Genomic DNA, 22,464 nt, shown 5'->3' on the forward strand with positions numbered 1-22,464 from the left:
ATGGCCGCCAGGAGGAGGGACTAACATGCCTAAAACCAATGGGAAGGTTGCATTTAGGACCTAAGCCAATACAAAAGATGAGCGGATAGTGGGGAGAGCTTACACGGAGCTTCAACGCTATCGTATATACTGCATGCGTCGCAAAGCGAGCAGCGCATGTGCTGCAAAGCTAGCAAGACCTAAAAAGGCACAGTAAGGGGGGGTGGCCTAACCAGAGTAAAACAATAACATTACAGCAACAATCCATTAAGCAAAGAGTCACATTTTTACCTGCCGACGAAGAGTCAGATGCGAGTTAAGGCTCCTAATGTGCCATGGGAGAGAATTCCATAATCGAGCAGCCGCAACTATGAAGGCACGCTCCCCCTCATCTAACTTTCCTGCACCTGGGAATCATAACCTTATGCTGGCCTGTCGTTCTAAAAGATCTGATGGGAACATACCAGTTGAAGGCAGTCCTTAGATAGCAAGAACCTTACTGATGAAAAGCCTTATGCACCATGCACAGGGCTTTGAAGGACCTGTAACCTGTCACTAGTAACCAATGGAGAGTTCTCAAGCACTCCCTGACAAAGAGGTGTTTTGGCAGACCTAAGAAAAGTCGAGCTGCAGCATTTTGGATAATCTGGAGCGCATTTAAAGAGTACTGATTCACATTTAATAAAACAACATTACAGTAGTCCAAGCTAGATGTGATCAATGCAATTACCACTGACACCCTAATCTCCTTAGGAAGAAAAGGAAACATTTTCTTCAAAGACTTGATGATCCAAAAGCAGGAGCTCACCATTCTATTAACCTGGGAGTCAAAAGTCAAGGTGTTTTCAAAGATCACCCCCACGTTTTTGCTGTGGCCACTGGCACAGGTAGAGATCCACAAGTTTCCGGCCACCAACCATTGTTCCAAATTGAGTTATCAGCTAAAAAGACCACAATCTCTAACTTCTCCCCAATCCTTTTCAGCCAGTTCCCCCTCATCCAACTGACATTTTCTACCATGCATGCCCTGAACTTGTCGGCCACCCCTTTCCAGTCATCAGAGATGGAAATGATGATCTGGGTGTCTTATGCATAGGATTCCAACTGGAAGCAGAAAGAGCGTTTTGCCAGGGGGGTGACATACAAGTTTAATAAAGTAGAGCTAAGAGAGGACCCTAGCGGGATCCCACTGAGAAGCTGAAAGGGGTTATCTCTGAAATCCCCACAGCTAACTGTGATAGTACTGTTTATTAAGAAGGGCTCCAGCAGGTTGAGGTTGGCATACCTCATCCCAACCTGTCACAGCTTTTGCACCAACAGAGATGGAGAGATGGTGCCAAAGGCTGCCAACAGATCTAACAGGATCAGAATAGCAGCACCTCCCTGGTCGACTTGCCTACGAATAGAATCAGTAGTCACCAACAGTGCCGATTCCATACTGTGATTCGTCCTTAACCCATTTTGAAAGGGGTCCAGGTGTTCATGGTAGAAAAAACACTGGGCCAGTTCCTGGTTAATGTGCTTTCCCAGAAAGCTGAGTAGGCAGCAAAGAGATTGGGCACATATTTTTTAGGTCACCTCTGTCCCCATCAGGTCTCCTCTTGAGAGGGATGACAATCACCTCCTTCCAACATTGCGGGCACACCCCAGACTCCAATACCTGAGAATAAACTTTCTCCAAGGCATCCAAAATTAAGTCTGGAGCTAACTGCAATATCCTGGGCTGACAAGGATCATCCGGCGATCTCAATTTGATTAAGAAGGTTTTCATGTTCTCCACTGAAAGCTGGAGAACCTAGCTAACCCTCAGCTAATAGGCTACTTAGGAATAATACCTTCCGTTCTGAAATAGTGGGCCTTTCCTTGGAAGCTTCCAACCAGGGATCCGATGGCCTGTCATTGGGATCAGGGAAGTCTGAAAAGATCTTCATAACATTTTCTCAAAAGAATGAAGCCACCTTATCTCAAAAGTCTTGAGAGTTTTCTAACGCCTTCTGTGTGGGGGGGCAAGAGAGTACATACTGTCTTAAATAGTTCCTTTGGGATATCAATTGCAGACCTTACCCTCTGAGAAAAATCTGAAGACTTAGCCTCATGAATTGCACTTTTATATTTGAGAATTAAATTCCATCCGTGAGAGGAAATAGAATTGATTTGGACCAATTTATCTGAAGGTCAGAAAAGATACACAAGGGACAACCCAGTGGAAGTAAATTATGGATGTCTCTTACATCTTCTGCATATCAGAAACAGTAGTGAGGGTACATGTCCTGCATAACAATGAACACACTTAGAACGATGATGTTGACAAAAATGGCAGTAAAAGAGGGGGTCTAGGGCAAACTGAATTTAGAGCTGTGTGTCATCAATCATTATCACTTAGTGGGTTCACTTCGGATGTGCACGGTGAGTCCCTTGATGAGGATTCTGCCCTGGTGGCACAACTCAAGACTCCTGGGACATCCTGGAAGAAGGGACACTTCCTGAAGACAAGGGAGACCGGTCACCTACAGCCAAGTCCCTGGAGAGACTGAATGGACCTGATTGCCTTTATTCCCTGTTATTTTCAGTTTTTCTAATACCCAATAAAACACCTAAGCCAACCCACTACAGTGTGTCCTGTTGGTCCCTTCACTACTACAATCCTTTAGCGGCTTCAGTCAGGGAAAGATAACCTTCTAAAAGTTACTTTTCATAAATATTTATTAAAAATCCAACTTCACCATTGAATTGGACTTTTAATAAATATTAAAAATTGTGGTTGCACTATTTTTCGAGCTGGTCTCATACCTGAGATGGCAGAATTAATATTTTAATCTGACGTCTAGTTTTCTTACCAGACAGACAGAACCTCTAGTTTTCTCATAGGACAACCAGAGCCTTCCACAGTGAACATAGCTTTTGAGTGCTTGACACTGCAAGGACATGGTAACATTCAATTTTGACATGACCTCTTTTAAATACTATCCACTCTATCATGTGGGCTACAAGGCCTACGAAGGGGTCACTTATTAATATTTAAAAGAAAGGATTTTTCCCTGTCAAAATAGTTACTTTGACTGGTCAGGCTGCAAGAGTAAACTACAGCAGTCAGGCTACAATAGCATCCATGTTTCCCAGCCACACAAGTGGAAGGCACAATAAGTGCTGCAGTCCACAGGTGACACTTACATATCCATACCAAGGGTGTAGCTTCCACACCATATACTATGGCCTGAAGGGTAAATATTGCAATCGGGGATTAGTCAGTTTCTACATGTTTTGAGGGTCAGAGCTCACACAGTGGACTGCAGTTCCGCAGTGTCAGAATCTAAAAAACGGCAATAAAATCCAGCAGAAAAAGGGGATGACCACGCAAAAAGGGGCATTTTCTCACATCCATGATGGATTCTGGAGTCTAAGATATAATCAGCCTCATATTCTGGAGATCCATCAATCAAAGAAGATGGATCAACAATTCCTTGCAATGACACAGCAGGTTTCCCTGGATGGAATCTCCACATATCAGATAATTGTAACTTGGCTGCTGCAGCTCCTACCACACCAACAATCTGAAATGGACTACACGATTAGGAGTCAATTTAGAAAGGGACCTTGGTATCCAGTGATAAGGAGCTATCCAAACACTATCCCACAGTTTGCAAAATGGAGCTGTCTGGTGATGAGCATTTGTTGCTTCTTTTTAATCCGCTTTGGCTTTGTTGGAAAACTGGACATCTTACGGTTCTGATCTGTAGCAGCTGGGAGACTAAAGGTACTTCTGATTGGTAAAAGACAGCATGCAGGGATCAAAGCCAGAGGTGCAGAAAAAAAGAATGAAGGGTAAGTACACATTGGACCAGGCAGGGAGTTGTACACAAATTCAGCCAGAGGAATCTGTGTGTTCTATTGTGTGGGGGTGATTTGCATGGAAACACTTGAGATATTGTTCTAAAGACTGATTCAATCTCTCCATCTGACCGACTACATATGGATAATACCTCATACACTTGTTATGTACAGTACCTACTCTTTCCATCATCTCCTTCAAGAATTTAGCAACAAACTGAGATCCTTGAAGTGTGGTGATGTGAACGAGAGACCATGGAGATGGAAAATGATTTCCAAAAAGTATAAACAAGTTTTATAACTGCTGGTAATTTTTTTAGAGTAATAAAATGCCCTACCTTGCTAAAGTATGTCCACTATTTCTAACAAGGTAATGTATCCATCTGGTCCTTTTAGCTCAACTATAAAATCTATAGATAGCACAATCCACAAATATATTATGGAAGTGGGGAAAAGTTTTTGGTTTTAACAACCCTGTGGCCGTGCACTTGAAATCATTTGAACATGCCCAGCAAATAATGGTGAAGACCACATAAAAAGTGGCATTTTCTAACATCCATGGTGGATTCTGGAGTTTAAGACAGAATCATCCTCATATTTTGGAACCCAATAATCAGAGAAGATGGATCAAGAATTCCTTGCATTGACCCAGCAGGTTTCCCTGCATGGAATCTCCACATATCAAATAATTGTCACGTGACTGCTGCGCCCCACCACTCCCACATATGTTCCATTGTGTGGGGTGATTCATAAGAAAATACTGTTCTAAAGACTGATTCAATCGCTCCATCTGACTTACTATACGGGGTTAATGCCTCATAGAGTAGTGATTTATAGAACCCACTCTTTTCATTATCTCCTTCCAGAATTTATCAACAAATTGAGCTCCTGGATCTATGGTGATGTGATCCAAGAGACCATAGAGACAGAAAATGATTTCCAAAAAGATATAAGCAAGTTTTATAGCTGTTGGTAATTTTTTGAGAGGAATAATTTGCCAAACCTTGCTAAAGTAGTCTACTATTTCTAACAAGGTAGTGTATCCATATGATCCAGTTAGCTCAACTATAAAATCTCTAGATATCATGAACCACAAATATACTATGGAAGTGGGAGGAGGTTTTAAGTTTTAACAATCCTGACGGCCATGCACTTGGGATCAATGTTTGAGTGCAAAGGCCATGTTTATTACTCTAGTTGTTTGTAAGTCTTGACCACCAAAAATAGTGAGATACTGACTCTTTTGGGATTGTTTTCCAGGATGACCTGCAACCAGAGATGTAGGGTACCAATTTAAGATACATTTTTGAAGAACTAGTTCTGGCAGAAACAAGGATTTCCTATTAAAGTACAAAACATAATTCTTTCTTCTTTTTCCGGGATCTTTTTGTAAATAAGAGTGTGAAATGATTCTTTGTTGACCTTCTTGAACCTTCAGTAAAAACACAAAACAGAATCCATTGAGGGTGCAGTGAGAGCCAAGATGTTAGATGATCAGACTTCTCCTCCAGTACCTCGACAGGTCTATCCAGCACATCCGCCTTACCATGTCAATTGCTGGGTCTGTATGTGAGCTGATATGTAAGCAAAGCGGGAAAAGAATAAAGACTAGCACATGCGACTTTCATTGGTACATTTCACTGAGGTCAAAAATAACAAGATTATGGTTTATCAACACCCCAATCGGAGTGGCCCTGTTAGAAATGGGGTTTCTGGTTGACTAAGGTATACTCTCAAGCCAGGTAGAGCCCACCACTCTTGTCAGGGGAAGCTAGACGCACAACTGAGGTAACCTGTGCTCACCTCTGGTAGCTTGGCGCAGAGCAGGAAGGCTTATCCAAAGAGGCAATGTGTAAATTATTTGTGCAGCACACACACATGCACGGAAACACAATGAATACACCACCAAAAGACTCCACACAGGTTTATAAGTAATAGATTACTGTATTATCAATAAATCAAGACCAAAACGATAAAAGTACCATGTATACTTTTCAAGATATGTGTTTTCAAAATCATAAAAGCAGAATATAATATTCAGGGCTATCCCCATATTTCACTATTTGCAGGTGGTCACACTAGACTGAGGAGAAACAACAAAATCTGTATGGTGGCCCTCTACGGAGGCTGCCGGCCGATATCACACACAAACGGTGTCCCCAAAGCCTGGAGGTGCTGGAAGTGAGGGGATCAGTGGGCCAATCAGGCTGCGTCCTGGCACAGAAAAGCTGCCCATGAGAGAGTGCGAGTCAACTGAGCACACCCCTCAGGTCCCACAGGATCACACTACCTTGTGGGGGAGTGCCATCGATGCACGGGGGCACCATGCGGCTCTGGCGTACAATGAGGGTTGACTAGCCTCTCACTTATTACCATGCCCCTGGTCACCTGGGCAATGCATCATGATGGAGCCGCTCTGAAAGGCACTGCAGCCGCTGAAGATGTGGTGGTGATTTGGATTTGCCCACACAACCGTTGGTAGTTGCGGTGTGAGTCGGAATGTCTGGAGCACTGATTCTGAGCAAAATAAAAGTGATCTCTCCACACCCAGAAGGCCACTAGTGCCTGAACAAAGTAAGCAGGCGATCCAGCACGCTCAGTCTCTTGTCAGAGTTCAGCTGCCTGGACTCACAGCAACATTGATGTATTTGATGGCCCTGAGAATTCAAGGAACATGAGCCAAGCCAATAATCCCTTGGAGAACACTTGAAGTCAGAATGCAGAGGTAGCAGGCCAGCACAGCAAGGCAGGTAGCGAAGTGTCAGTCCCTCCTGCATCTCAACAAGCAGAAGACCGACACAGCAGAGCAATTAGCAAAGTGGCAGTCTATCCTGGCAGTACAGCAGTCCCTCTGACAATGTGCAGATGTTGAGCCAGTGACCTCTGGTTGCAGGTCCAAATGTGGCTAATTTGGTGGGTCCAGAGTGCCAGTACTTATACACAAAAGTCAATTTCATGTAGGGGTGATTTCAAAAGAACATTCTGAAGTGCACAAGGATCCCTTTCAGCCAAGTTGTGTCTGCCAGGCTACCCTAAGGGGTTGATCAGTGCTTTGTATGAGGGCAGGACACTACCTATTGAAGTGTTTGTGTCAGTCCCTCACCTTGCCTCTGCCTAGCAAGACCCATCAGTATGCATATAAATACAGATGCAGCTGAGTGTCCTGTGTTTGTAACTGTCTAGAGGGAATGCACAAAGTGTAGCTGTCACCCAAACCCATACATGTATTGTAGACAGGCTGGAAGGCACGCAAAGATCTAAGAGCAGAGGAAGGTCCACTTTCTAAAAGTGGCACTCCTAGACTAGTAATAACAAATCCAACATTACTGTGAAAGAGGATTTGTCATTACCAATCCAAAGATATGAAACATAAAACAGCTACTCCTCTGCAATCAGGAATTACAGCTTTAAAGTGTTTTTAGGAATTCTCAATGTTAACCTAAGAGAGGGGTAGGCCTCACAGTAGTGAAAAACGAAATAGGTTGTTTATCACTACCAGGACATGCAAAACATAAAAGTGCATGTCCTATCTTTTACTTACATGTCACCCTGCCCTTAGGGCTACTTAGGGCCTACCTTGGGGTTGGCTTATATGTAATTAAAGGGGTGTTTAAGTTTTGGCAAGTAGTTTTAAATGCCAAGTAGAAGTGGCAGTAAACTGCACATACAGGTTCTGCAATGGCACACCTGAGACAGGTTTGAAAGACTACTTCTGTGGTTGGTACAATCAGTGCTGCAGGCCCAATAATAGCATTTAATTTACAGGCCCTGACTATATAGTATGCCACTTTACATGGGACTTACAAGTAAATCAATTATGCCAAACAGGTGTAAACCAATTATACCATGCTTAGAGGAGAGAGCACATGCACTTTAAAACTGGTCAGCAGTGGAAAGTGCATAGATTCCTAAAGCCAACAAAAACGAGGTCAGAAAAAAAGGAGGAGGAAGGCAAAAAGTTTGGGTGACCTTTCAGAGAGGGTACTTTTCCAACAGGCCTCTCCACAGTAATGTCTCCAGGGAAAAAAGGCCTCCTTGATGCTTGAAGATCTCAATTGTAGATAATGTAATTTCCTTTGGAACTGGATAGAGTACTAGATTAAAATGCAGGCAATTTTTCAGCAGTGTGTAAAAACAGTAAAACTCAGGGTAACATAAGAATCAGCGCAGTTGATGATTTTGATGAGGAAATGTGTTCTAAAATGGTTATTACAGTGGGCCACAAAACAGAAAATATTTATGGTCCTTTGGGCATAGTTATTATTGGCATACACTGCTTTGAAACCTATTATTTGGGTGAGAGGCTGTGCTCTCAGAGGCCAGAGAAAAAGCCACTGGGTGAGAGCCTGTGCTCTCAGAGGCCAGTGACAAAGCCTGCCCTGCATGGAGGTGCTTCGCACCTCCTCCAGAGCAGGAAGCTTTAAAGGCATTGCCGCCTTTGAAGTTCAGCCCGGGCTCTCCCAGATAGTCCTGCTCCACATTTGGCGGGAGGATAGCCGGAAAAATTAGTTAGGTGGGGAGGAGGGTCCACACTGAGCCAGCACCATCCCTAGGGTGGGGCAGCCAATGTGAACCCCTCTCCTGAAAATCCACCATCTTGGGGTAGGGTTGTGCCTCTTCCCACAGGAGTGGTCACTCATATGGTGTAGGAATCCTATTGTAGGTAGCCCATTGGCTACTACCTGTCTCCCCCTGTAACGCCCCTAAATTCAGTATTTAGGTGGCATCCCTATACCTGGAACTTAGATATGATGGACAAGAAGAAGACGAGGACAAAGAAAATTTGATGCCTGAGAACTGAAGCCCTGCTGCAGAAGAAAATTGTCACCAAACCCTGTCTGCTGCCTCTGGCACTTCAACAAGCGTGGTGTGCCGTGTCGTTCTGAACCAGTGAAGACTCCAAGAATCCCAGAGCCCTCCAGCCTGTGCACAATCGCCAAGATCCTCCCTTGGAGTGAAGGTATTATTCCCCTGCATACCACAGAAACCGATCCCGCTGAGTCCAGTTTGTTGACGTGCTGCTCCCTGACGACTTCGACGCAGCACCCACACTAAAAGAGGTACACCTGCTCCGGAGGGTCAGATCTGTCTCCTCAACAAGTTTGGAGACACCAAGACCTCCCGGAGCTGAACCCTACCAGCACCTGGGAAACCGGACCCCCTTACAGCAAACAGCAAGACAGAAAGTCTATGACATACTCCAATGATAACAAAAGCAAGCACCCATTGAGAGATGTTGAGACGCCCGAGACCCACATCCTGAGTGGCCCAGCTGTCCAAAAATCACCTCTCCAAGTTGCCTGCTTCTGACAGCGAGGACTTCTCATCGCATGATGTCCGGCTGACCTTCACTCGGCCCCACAGGCCCCAGTGACGACAAACCAGCTATGCTCCCATGGTCCTGCAACCCTTATGAGCCCCTCCCTCCAGTGGGGCCCACCAGACTTACCTGTAAGTCGTCCTGTGCAGTGTCTTTCCAGGTGCCCCCCTTCGTCATAGCGCTCCAGCTACCAATACCTTCAGCACCCTGCTCCCGGCCGAATCCGGGATGCTCCCAATCTTCTGCTGCTGTAACTCTAGACCCAGTCCTGCTATGGACGTAAATTAAGAAGGTGAACTTTGTGAAAGCATTGTGAAAGCATTGCCTGATTTTTAATTACATTTTCCTGCTTTTCTCCATTGACTTCAATGGTGCGTAATTGCGCAAAAAAATTATATATTTTCCAAATTCTTAAAAATCATAACTTCTAAAGTACTTTGCATGGGGCATCACACAGCTGGAGTTCCGTCAATGGAAGAGACTCAGAGGTTTGTGTCTTTGTTCTTTGCCTTGATAATTTATGCGGGGGTGACCCCGTAACCTCCATTTGAGGGGTCCCTCTGCCTGCCCTCTTAACATCCATTTTAGGGGTTCCTCTGCTTGCACCGCGTTTCCATTGCCCACACTAGGTAGTTGGTCAAGAAGGCCTCTGGGGGCTAAGGAAATAAACATAGGACAATGTCCTTTTGAAATTTTGTAGAACACTATAATAGAACTAAGACTGCCTCCGGAGGACCTCAAACTCTGCTGTCAAAGGGGACAACCACTTTGGAAATGTGCCAGGTTCCTACTTCATATCTATGAGCTTCCTTGGTTTCAGACTAGCTCCCTTTCTACACTGATGCCTCCCTGCTTTATCTTAGTCCCTTCCTGGTTTATCCTAATTCTTTCTTCACTACAACAGGCTGATCTAGAGCAGTCTTCGCTTCTGAGGTTTGGGTATACTGCCTAACACATAGATAGGGAGGAGAGTGAGTTCCCCTGCCCAACACATAACTAGGGAGGGGAGTGAGATCTCCGACACACTGTACTCTCCTCTTATTTGGACTACTTGTCTTCCTCCACTTCTAATTCACAATGAGGGAGTAGAGTGAAAACTGCGATTCCGCCCCCTTATACACTGCTAAGTGCTCTCCTTTAATCTGACTTATTTACCTCATCTATTTACTAGTGCTCTCCTCTTGAAGGCTAGTCCCCCTCTATTTCTAACACAAAGCTTTGGAGGGAAGTGAGAACCTTGATTACTCCCTTCTGTACACCGCAGAGTGCTATCCTTTAATCCGACTAATTTACCTCCTCTAGTGCCAATTGCTCTCCTTTGGGACAAATTTATTCCCTCTATTTCTAGTGCTCTCTTCTACTTGGAATAGTTCACCTTTTTCGGATCGCTTCCCACATCATGGCTCAATGCACCTCTTGATCCTCTGACCTCCTTGCTCAGGTAGGTCTGAATTCTTGTAAGATCATCTACTGCGCCAACCTATCGTTGAAAAAGAAAAAGACCTACAAACACAATCTCCTCAAATGATGTCCGGAAACACTTATCTCGTATTCATTTATTTCCACTAAGGGCTCTGTGGTGACAGACCTCATTTTCTACACTAACAGAAGAGCCCAGTGGAGAAAGACTCTAACTTTTGTACTACGAACCAAACAACTGACCAAAACACCTCACAGCTTCCGCTTAATCACCCTACCCTCTCCTGCCCTTATGGCCGATTTGACCATTTCCGTATACAATAATGTGATCATCCTTATTCAAGCCTCTGACCGGAACCTCAAACACTTTGGCAGTATCTTTCTGACGATTAAAAGCACACTTAATAACTCAATCTCGGCTACTATCTACCATAGCTGAACCCCCTGTAACTTACGCCTCTTCTTCCCCCAATTCCGCGTACACATATTTACCTCTAAGGATATGTATATCATCCACACCATTATCACAGACATACCGGTTCTTCCTCCTTTGGGCATCGGTAGTACCAATCCGATAGTCCTTCACCTAGCAGCTGCCCCCAGTAACACTCCTCCTTTCTCATTTCCAACAACTAATTTCACATCACCCTCTTTTCCCACTTGCCATTCTGTTAGCTCCATTAGTTTGAGGGATGAGCATATCACCCCCAGCTCAACTAACCATGATTACTCTGTTAATCTTACCCTAGATTCAGGTACTATCACCTCAAGGGCTCTGGACCTAGCTGTTGGCCCCCGTACTTCTTGCGTAATCCTTTCCCACCTGTCTCTGACTCCTGCATGTCCTCTTTCGCCTGTATTAAAACCACCTTGCCCGCTACTAAGCCCACACTAAGAACAGTGCATCACCTCCCTGCACCATATCTTACTCCACTTCAAGCCAATACTCCTTCCTTGGTTGCATCAAGACCACTTTCGAGCGGGACTCTATCACCCCCTGTAACATGGGTAAGGGACTTACTACCATCCAATACCCCGCACACATCAGGGTCATACCCAACGTCTCACTCTGGGGTGGCCGATGAGTGCATTAATGGACCTTACCTTGAGGAAAAGCTTGCTGACCTCTAGCAGGATCTCATGGCTGTCAAAGAGATCATGCAGACCCTTTTACAGTTCTCCTTGAAGAGGGTCTGGAATATACACCCCACACCGGGGAACGATCAACAAAATCCACCAAGAGTCTTTGGTGGTGGGGACAAACTGACCTTCAGCCACTACCCTAATAGGTCCAGTTGGAGTTCTAGGCCCCACCCGAACCCTCACACCAGGCTGCGTAGGTTTCAGCCTCAGTTGTCGGCTGAGGACACCCTTGCTTCATCATTCTAGCTTAACTATAAAGCAATCTCATATTGCTTTGCTACCTTCTTGTGAGCAACTAGTTACCGAAATCTGGAATAAGGGAAAGATTGTCTGTGTGCTGCACACAATCTATCATCCACTGGGTGATAATCTGCTCTTCATAGATCAAATCATGGAGGTCATTAGCTCGTGTTCGGATCAACTATACCATATCTTCCTCAGAAACTTCAACCTCCATTGGAATGACACCAATGATCTTCTAGTGAATGAATGAATGAATACCCACTTATATAGCGCATGGCTACCCTAGGGCATCCCAGCGCTGTTAAAGACCGAGGACACTGTCAGGCATTAGAGGATGTTCTTAAACAGGAATGTCTTCAGTTGCTTCCTAAAGGCATTATGATTTAGTTCATGCCTGATGTTGTCAGGGAGTTTATTCCATTCTTTAGCTGCTAGGACCGAAAGTCGACGACCACCCATGCGGGCCAGTCTGACCTTTGACACAGCCAGCAGGTTGCGTTGGTTAGATCTAAGGGATCTGACCGAATGATAGCGCCGAAAGAGAGGATCCAAAATGGATGGGCCAAGGTTGTGAATAGACTTATGTGCCAAACACATAGTCTTAAACACAATCCTTTCATGGACTGGAAGCCAATGTAGTCAGCTCCTTTAAGGCTTTCCTTTCTGATCTCAACTTCTCTCAGGCCTGTAAGGGGCCTACCCATCACAAAAGCGCCACCCTCGACCTCATTATTGCTAAAGACAATATCATACAACACGGTGACATACTACCATGTGACTGGTCCGATCGTCATCAGATTTCCTTCCACATACTGGAAAAGGTCCCATGCAGACAGGTACAACCGCTCAAAGCTAAACAACTGACTTGCAACTTGAGAGACATCAACATCACTGCTCTAATTTCCATCTCCAAGAATACGCGTCAGCCTCCCCCCAACGTGGCCAATCTGGACGATCTCTTTGATCACTACATTAGCACTGTGACTAATATTTTTTACACTACTGCACCGAAGCAACTCAAAAGGACTCCATTCAAACACTCCAAACCTTGGTTTAATGGTTCCCTAAATGATGAACGTCGTAAACTTAGGCTCTCAGGGAGGCTTTGGAGAAACGAGCCCTCCACCACAAGCCTCACACAGCTAAGGAAAATGAGAAGCACCTACAACAAACACATCCGCATTGCTAAAACTGATCATTTCAGGGCTTAGCTGGACAGCGCTAAAAATAGATCCAAGAAGATCTTTGAAGTCATCAAACAGCAAGCGAACCACTCTTCCAACCCTACCCTGACTCCCATGACTCCGCTTCCTAGTGGTGAGGACTTCTCAGTGCACTTCTCTGAAAAAACTTGGAAAACTGAACTGGAGCCGCAACCTGACACTCCCATGGGTCGGCCTCTGAACTACACCGCATCAGCAGCAGAGCTTGTGGATCCTTCGTCAATGTCCTTACTCTTGGGCTGTTCTCCAAAAAACAACGCCTCATGGAATTCCTTTATCCTGCCAGATTTTACTGAGCTGCTCCGCGATATGGCATCACTGAAACCTTCCAATCATTTCAGTGATCCACTTCCTGCAAAATTTTTAAATTGTAGAGCTCAATTCAGCCATTCTACTTCTTTGGTCCAGGATCATTCATGAATCTCTTCTGCAGGGGAGGATCCCTGATTGCCTCAAAATGGGACAAGTCACTCCCATCCCTAAGAAGCCCAACTCTGATTTGTCTGATCCTAACAACTTCAGGTTAATCACCAGCATCATGACTCTAGACAAATTGCTCGAGAAATGCGTCCACAAGCAGCTCTGCAACCATATAGAGAAATTACAACTCCTTGACTTCTACCAGTCGGGTTTCAGAGCTTGGCACAGTACTGAAACAGCACTAACTCACATTGTGGATGACGCCTTTAGATCCTTGATCAAAATGTCCTGTGTCTCCTGATCCTTCTTGACCTGTCATCAGCATTTGATACCATCAAACATGAAAACTTGATTACTCTTCTTCGACATAGGATGGGTCTATAGGGCCTGGTCCTACAGTGGTTTGCCTCTTTCTCACATAACCGCACACAAAGGATCAAAGTTAACCATTCCCTTGCATCCAGTACCCCTGTCAGGATTGGAGTGCCTCAAGGATCGGCACTCTCGCCCACTCTCTTCAACCTCTTTATGGAACCACTTACCGTCATTCTGAACCATTCTAACATTCATTACCACATGTACGCGGATGACACACAACTATACTTGAAGATCTCCTCTCCGGATGACATTAAAACTCTACATTAGGCTCTCTCACTAACTCAACAATGGTTAGCCCAGAACCATCTTTTGCTAAATACTCTCAAAACTGAATTCCTGCTGATTGCTTCCCACAACCACTCTGCACTAGCCCTGGACTGGCTTAAACAATGCACAGCTCTCAACTGCACCCCTCATGTGTTTGACTCCGCTAAATCGATAGGCATTACCTTGGACAAATACCTAAATATGCAAGCCCACATCAGTGCTACTATCAGGGGAGCCAACTTTCAACTTAACACCCTTAAGAAAATCAAGCCTTTCCTTCCACCTGAAGACATACGGCCTGCAGTACAATCCCTGGTTATCTTGTGACTTGAATATGGTTTGGTGACCCTTGCGGGACTTCCTAAAGCGAGCTTGGCCCCCCTTAGAGCCACTCTCAATGCATCAGCCAGGCTCATCACAGGCTCCAGGAAACACGATCACATTACACCTGACGTTATGCAACTTAATTGGCTGTCTATTAAAGCTAGGATACTCTTTAAGATAGGTTACATAACACATAAAGCCTTACATCACAAACCTCCAGCTTATTTGGCGAACAAGTTTGTACTTTCAGGCTCTTGTCAGAACTTAAGAAGTACTGCCACCCTACTTTTGAAACCTCCCAAATTCAAAAAGATAAGTACTTCTCCGGTCTCACTCCTAGAATTTGGAACGCTCTTCCGACCGAGATCCGAGCCAATCCTTCCACAGCCTTTTTCAAGAAACATGCCAAATGGCTATTCCTGAGTGAACATTAATTAATTGCATCAACCTGCACGTCTTCTCAAGCCCACCTGTCCACAGTTTTAAAAATTATTTTACTATGTTGTTTCGATTTATTATATGCTTGTGTTAAAAAAAAATTTAACGCTAGGGCCCTTCGTAAACTGGACTCTGAAGCCATACTAGCTGGGCCGACTACAAATTTGACACTTCTTTTACTATGTTGCTTCATCTTATTTTAGGCTTGTCTGTTAAATTTTTATGTCACTCTAGGGCACGTCTGAAATTGGATTAATTGGGACGACTACCCGGCCTTTGCACTTGATTATTTTTTCCCTTTTGTGTGACAATGTATTGACTTATTTACCTTACTCGCTCCATTGTACTGAGTTTAATCGTGCTTTCGACACTTTGTAAAGCGCTCTAATACCCGCAAGGGTCTTGTTCACACTTTATAAAACTTTTCAAATAAATAAATACTTACTGTAGATAAAAGTTCTTGCTCTTAAAATACACATAAAAAACGATAATATTTTGTATAAATTGGCTTCGGATTTATTCTTGAATGAGTGTTTTATTTATTGCCTCTGTGACTACAGCAAATGCATAGTACTACCCTTTGATAAGCCTAACTGCTCGCCCACATTACCACAAAAAGAGCATTAGGATTATCTACTTTAACCTCTGGGTACCGGTAAGGGTTTCACTGGACTCTCTGTACAGTGTACTTCGTTTTAGTACACTATGGGGCTGATTACAATGTTGGTCGGAAAGGCTCTGAAAGGGATTCGGATTCTCCGAATCCGATTCGGAACCTATGTTTCCGACTGAAAACAATACATTTCCAACCGTCCGATTACGATGCAATGAAACCATTCAGCCTATCCGATTCGGTTCCGATCGGCATTCGGTCAGCCCGAGTTATTCAGAGCCAAATCGTACAACTCTATGAACACAGTTTCCGACCGAGCGATTACAATGGCCGATTCTGACAGCTGTTCCGAATCAGTTTGCCCGACACGAAACGGCTGACTTTGGGGGCCCGTAGCAAGCCCCCTTCTCCCGTAGGCCTTCATTGGGGACTCTTCTTTCCAACCATGCACAGTGTGGAAGGCACTATGAGGTGCTTGCCACAGGGTGCAAGGTTTTCCCCAACCACCCCTTTTTTCAATGGTAGCCTATGTTCTCGTTCGGAAGACAGGCTCCAATTGAAGTCAATGCGAGTCCAACCGAACAATGTTTGGAAGCATCATAATCTGTCGGTCGGACTCGCAGAACCCGATTCGGTCGGAAACCATTCCGAAACTGATTCGGTCTGAAGAGTTTCTGACTGACATCATAATCAGCCCCTATATAGAAAGACAGCTTCCTACAAAGAGGCAGGAAAGACGATTGAAGATCATTTTTAGGTCTTAGCGAATATTATTCAAGGTTTGTTGAATGTTATGCAATGATAGCTGAGCCTTTGAGAATGTTATTATGAAAAAGTATGAAATTTGAGTGGGGTTCAGAGCAAAATAATGTGTTCAGTTAAGTAAAGAAAGCAATCCTAAATGCACCTGAACTTAGACCTTATGATTCGAATGGGAAAAATGTGATATTTGTGGTTTCAGTTCCTTTGGTTTAGGTACCGTATTTAGTCTAGTGGTGAACGGAAAAGAGTTCTATGTTGCATTTATTTCAGGTACTCTAAATAGTGCTGAAAACAAATTATAGTACTTTTGAAAGAAAGGTGTTGGCATGTGCAAGGGTGACTGAAAAACATAAAGTTACTTGTTGGATAATCCATTTGAGTTAATAACTGGTCATAAACCCTTATTGTTCGTGATAGATGGATGTGGATGCAGCACAGAAAAGGATTCATCAATACTGGTGAGATTAATTTCAAGATTGCAGGAGTATAACTTTGTTGTGAAATACATAACTGGTAGATTGAACAAGAGGGGGGATTGTTTGTATAGGATGCTGTTGGTTGAAGAAGGTGGACCGGAAAATACAGATGAGATCAAGAATGTGTGGTTGCTAGTGCTGATACTGTTCAGTCATGTAAAAATGTTATTTCAGAAAAAAATGGTTAGAAGCTTTAAAAAAATGATATAACTTTGCAAAAAGTTATGAAATATATTATTGAAGGTTGCCCACCAATTAGAAACCTGGAAAAGTTGTTGCAAAAAAATATTTACATGTTGCTAAAGAGTTAAGTATTAGAGATCATTTAGTATTGATGAATGCTGCTTTTAATCCACCTGCTGTGCTAAGACGTTCCGAGTTTGTAAAGTATGATAAACGTTGAATTACATAAAGAAAGCATGCAATTAGTTGACATTCCTGATAGACTGAGGATTAAAGTAGCTATTCATTTTGCAGGGTTTTTTCAGTCATTATATGAGAGTGTGACATTTGTAATGGTGAGGTCTGCTTATTATTCAAAATGGATTCATTAAAAGATTGTTACTCCGCCTACTACTGATGCTCTTATTGCTTTTTTTTTGTTAGAATATTTGCTTATGAAGGTCTATCAAAAAACCGTATGGTGAGATAATGCTAACCAAATTTGATCTCATAGAATGACAATTTTTGGGATGAATATGGAATTGTACATGAAGAAAACACCTTTATATAATCCTTCATCAAATGGTTTAGTTGAAAGGAGCAACAGGTTTTTGAAAGAAGGCATTCAACTGGCTATGGCGTCTAAATTATCTGCAAAGATATTTTTGAGGGATAATGGTTACAGTTACAGCAGTATATCACACTCATTTACTGGTTATTCTTTTTATTTATTGAGAGGCAGGATAAGTTGCACTGCAATTTCAACAAATTTGAGTAATTATGATACACAAACAAATGTACAAGAAATTGATGACAAACATTTACAAGTCAAAAAGAAAATAGAGACAAAAATGAAGAGTGTTAGAAATTGGGTTGCAGGTTGACTGGGGTGTGAGCCCTAGTTGAGCAGCAACCACAATCCTAGGGCCCGATTCACAGAACTAACTTAAGACAAAATCCTAAACTTACTACTTTTGGTATTTACAGAAGGCATTTAGTAGTAGTAAAGTTAGGATTTTGTCTTAAGTCTGTCTTAAGTCTGTCTTAAGTCTGTCCTAAGTTTGTCTTAAGATTGTCTTAAGACTGTCTTAAGTCTGTCCTAAGTCCGTCTTAAGACTGTTTCAAGTCTTGCTTAAGTCTGTCTTAAGTCTGTCTTAAGTCAAACTTAAGACAAAATCCTATATTTACTACTACTAAATGCCATCTGTGACTACCAAAAGTAGTAGGACAGACTTAAGACAGACTTAAGACAGACTTGAGACAAACTTAAGACAGACCTAAGACAGACTTAAGACAAACTTAGGACAGACTTAAGACAGACTTAAGACAAAATCCTAACTTTACTACTACTAAATGCCTTCTGTGAATACCAAAAGTAGTAAGTTTAGGATTTTGTCTTAAGTTAGTTCTGTGAATCGGGCCCCTAGTCATGATGAGAGGCAGGCAAACCCTAAATTAACCTGTGCTTACCCTTTGGTAGCTTGGCACAGATCAGTCGGGCTTAACTTTAGAGGCAATTTGTAAAATATTTGTGCAACACTTCAAACAGTATAACAGTAAAAACACAACACAAAAAGTCCCCATGCCAGGTTAGAAAAATAGAGTTTAATCTTGTAAATAAAACAAGACCCTAAAAACAAACATCCAATCAGGAGTCCCAGAGTTATGAATGTTTAAAGAATAAACTGTAAAATAGCACCTAAAAGCATAAAGCGCCAACCGGGAATATCTGGTCGCGCTAGATTGGGTCAAATCTAGAATTTCAGCTGACCATGATGGAGCGCAGGTCAGATGCAGTCCCAGATTAGTCCTGGTGAAGTTTTAACTTCTCAACTTTTGTGGCAAGAGTCCTGTTCGCAAGGAGCACAGAGAGCGTCACTAGGGATGGTCAGCGAGGTGTGAAGAGCAGGCTGGGAGTCGCGGACGGGCAAGCTGGAGCCTTGCAATAGGGATCCATGCCGACTGAAGATGCTTGCTATGCAATGAGATGCACTTGCTGCAGCTCGCGAGGATACATTGTGCAAGCAACTTTGGTTCAGCAATGGTTCGCAGTGGTAAAGTGCTCAGAGTCCTAAGGCCAACAAAAACCAGGTCAGAAAAAGTGGAGGAGGAAGGCAAAAAGTTTGGGGGTGACTCTGCAGGGAGGGCTGTTTTCCAACAAAGATTAAAAGTTACTTTGACCAAGTTCACAGAACGAAAGACAACCAATTTTTTGTGGGTGATTGTATCATAGTCAGGAAACCAAATAAGGTGAGGAAACGAGAAGTTAGTTACACTTCACATGTTCAGGAATTGAGAGTTCATTACTATTGAAAGACAAAGGATGGTGAAATAAAAGTGCAGTCATTTTACTAAGCCATGGCGAGAATTATTATTTACCGATAAAAGTGATCCTTTACATGCTGAACATGATTTTTATGATTTTCTAGAAACGAATACAAATTTGCCACCACGCAATGTGTTGGTTAATAATAATGTTGATGCATCAAATAATATAAGTAAACATGTTAGGCAAAAATCTCAAGATTGTACCGGTGATTCAAGGGAAATTTTTTAATGTACTGATTTGACAAGTTCAAATGCAAATAGTTCAAATTCTATGAGTAGAAGACAAGTGTGTGTACCAATGAAATATTCTGATTATATGTCATATTAATAATTATATTTTTTTGTGTGTGAAAAAAGGAAGATGTTGCATATTCATAGTGGTTTTATAGTGCTAGTAATTTTTTGTTAGGTAAGTCAGACCTTTAGAACTTTTACGATGTAATAGAATGTTGGTAAGTATGTTAAAGCAGTAGAATGTTGGCGAGACTGATTCAGTTTCGTTGAGGAGTATGTTGTTTTTATTCTGCCTTTCCTGTGGGCCTGTTGTATTAAATAAATCGTATGTATGTTCAGTGGCAGCCAGCATGGATTTGGGTTGATGGGGTGGGGGGACTGAAGGGGTAAGGAGGTATAATTGAAAAAAAAGAAAAATTCACATACCTACTCGCCGCTCTGTCCCACATCGTCTCTCCGCAAAACAGAAAGAAGCCAGGATCCCCTGAGCCAATCACAACGCTGCAATGCAGCATTGTGATTAGCTTCCCTAAACCAATCACAACGCTGCAGTGCAAAGAATGTACTTGCTAGCCGTAGGCAAAATAACAAGGGTGGGAAACAAGGCTAGAACCAAGTATGCAGTAATCAAAACACTTTCAAATTTCAGGACATGTTAATAACTAATCTAAAAACATTGTGCATACATTATTTGTAAATGACTATATCACTGTTCAAATATTTTTTATCAAAATCTTTTTATTTTCATTATATTTATTCTTTTTGAGTATCAAAACATTTTTATTTTATAGTTAAAATCATCAATGCATCAAAACAGAGATACACATATGTGGCATGATCATATATTCAAGGAAGATACAGTACAATTGAATTGTGCAGTTGATTAGGCAATTTGTTACAATGTATATTTATAAACAGAAGCAGGGTCCAGGTGGTTCATGGACAGAAAGGGAGGCTGGCGGTAGATGGGAACTACGCACGTTTCGGCAAGGTGCCTTCGTCAGGGTACCGTCTCAACTTTCTCTCTTCCTGTATGAGTTGCAGAATGTATATAAAATAGGTGAGGATACCTCTACCTTCTGAAGTTCCTATTGATTGAATAGGGGAGTGTGATTGGGCCTTTTATTTGGAGGGAGTGTGGAGAAGGGCAAGAGTTTACATTCCACGCGTCTTGCTCAGGCACTTTGGTGAATGTTGTATTCCACCATTTTTCTATAGCCCTGTATTCCTTTACTGATGCCTGTGTATTTATGAAGAATCCCGATCTCGTAAAAAGTGGGGTCCTTCCTATTTAAACTGCACTTTTCTTTGTATGGAGCGTTGTATTAGTGGTCCGAATTCCTATTTATCACTATATTCAAACTCAATTAATTTGTTCTAATATGCTGTCATGTATTTAAAGATGTAGTACGTGATGCCCTCGTCCCTTGAGATCGCCTTCTATGTATCTGTGTTCGGCCGATGCTCCGTCCATAATGGTGTGTGCCCGTTCCGGAAAAGTGCGCATGACTGTTGGGCTGGTCAAAGCATCATGCACACTATAGCGTGTCCACCACTCCTCCCTTGCTCTGAGTGTCAACAGAGCAGCCCCGCCATGTCCTCCTGCTGCCCCAGCCGGGAAGAACAAAATGATAATAACATTGCGTTATTATCGTGTTATTTTTCATTTCTTTTACTGCTGCACAGCTGCATTGGCAGGACGTGCCTCCTCCGCCTTAGCAAAGGAGCCGCCACTGTATCTAATCCGGAGTTTGGTGGAATCCTTACATACAGCAGCAGCGGGGTTGTAACGGCATTCAGCGATGACTGGGCTAAGAATAAGCATCCTCATCGGTGCTGTGTTGCCTCATCATTACACCTGCTGGGAACGGGAACAGGAATAAGATCAGACGACAGTGCCGGTTCCCTGGGAGAGGTGTGGGTAGACGTTCAAGAAAATGTTACTGTGTCTAAAGTTTTAAAAAGACTCGCAACAGCATTTACTTTCAGTACGTGGCTCAATGTAATGTTGCCACGTTACGCAAAATATGTTGTCAAAGCAAATATATTTCACAATCACATACTGCATGTGATCTTGCTGCAGCTGCTGTCATGCTACAGTTAGATGTGTTATCATTGAAAGTATCACTAGGTGGCGGAAGTGAGCCGCCAAACATTTTCGGAAAATCGAGATCACAAACTTCGAATACAATCTAAAGGTACAGCTGGGCCGAATCATTTCCCAAGTGTTATCCCACTGTTTCCAGCTTCATCCATTTTTTTCGGGATTATTGCTCTTCTGTGTCTGTCACTGTAGTGTAGTTAATGTGGTTCCACGCCTCTATTTTGAGGAATAGGCCAATATATTAACTTCCACCTTCACCGAAACGTGTGTAAAAAAGAAAATCGAGCTAATCTTAGGCCTAAACATCTAGAAGTAAAAAATAGAGTCTGTTTTATGATTTTAAAAAATTCAAGCCAGAAATGAAGCAATTAGGTTATGTTGTCTTTAAAAAATAATTCGGTAAATTAAACAGACGAGAACTCGTTTATTTCATATATAGTATAACATACATTACAGATATAAAACAGAGTAAACGCTGCAAGGTCGTGAAATTCTTGAAGGGCAGAGATGGCAGAGTACAGCGGCACTGAAAGAAGAGGTGCGCGAGGTGCTTTAGCAACCCCTAGTGTCGTGAAGAAAGAACAGGCGACTTCTACGTGAATTGTGCCTTTTCGATTGCGTATTTGTTTTCTAGTCTGCGCAAAGCCTACCTTTCAAAGTAAATTGTCAGCTAATAAAATAATAAAAATATAACGATCTTCTCTAATAACCGAAAGCTATATTTTAGACTAGGTCTAGGATTACGTTTGCCAAAGTGCAAAATGTGTTAATTTTTGACCTGGAAGAGAAGGCACTGGCTTTGG

Source organism: Triturus cristatus, chromosome 7 (assembly GCF_964204655.1).
Source record: "Triturus cristatus chromosome 7, aTriCri1.1, whole genome shotgun sequence".
Lineage (NCBI taxonomy): Eukaryota > Metazoa > Chordata > Amphibia > Caudata > Salamandridae > Triturus > Triturus cristatus.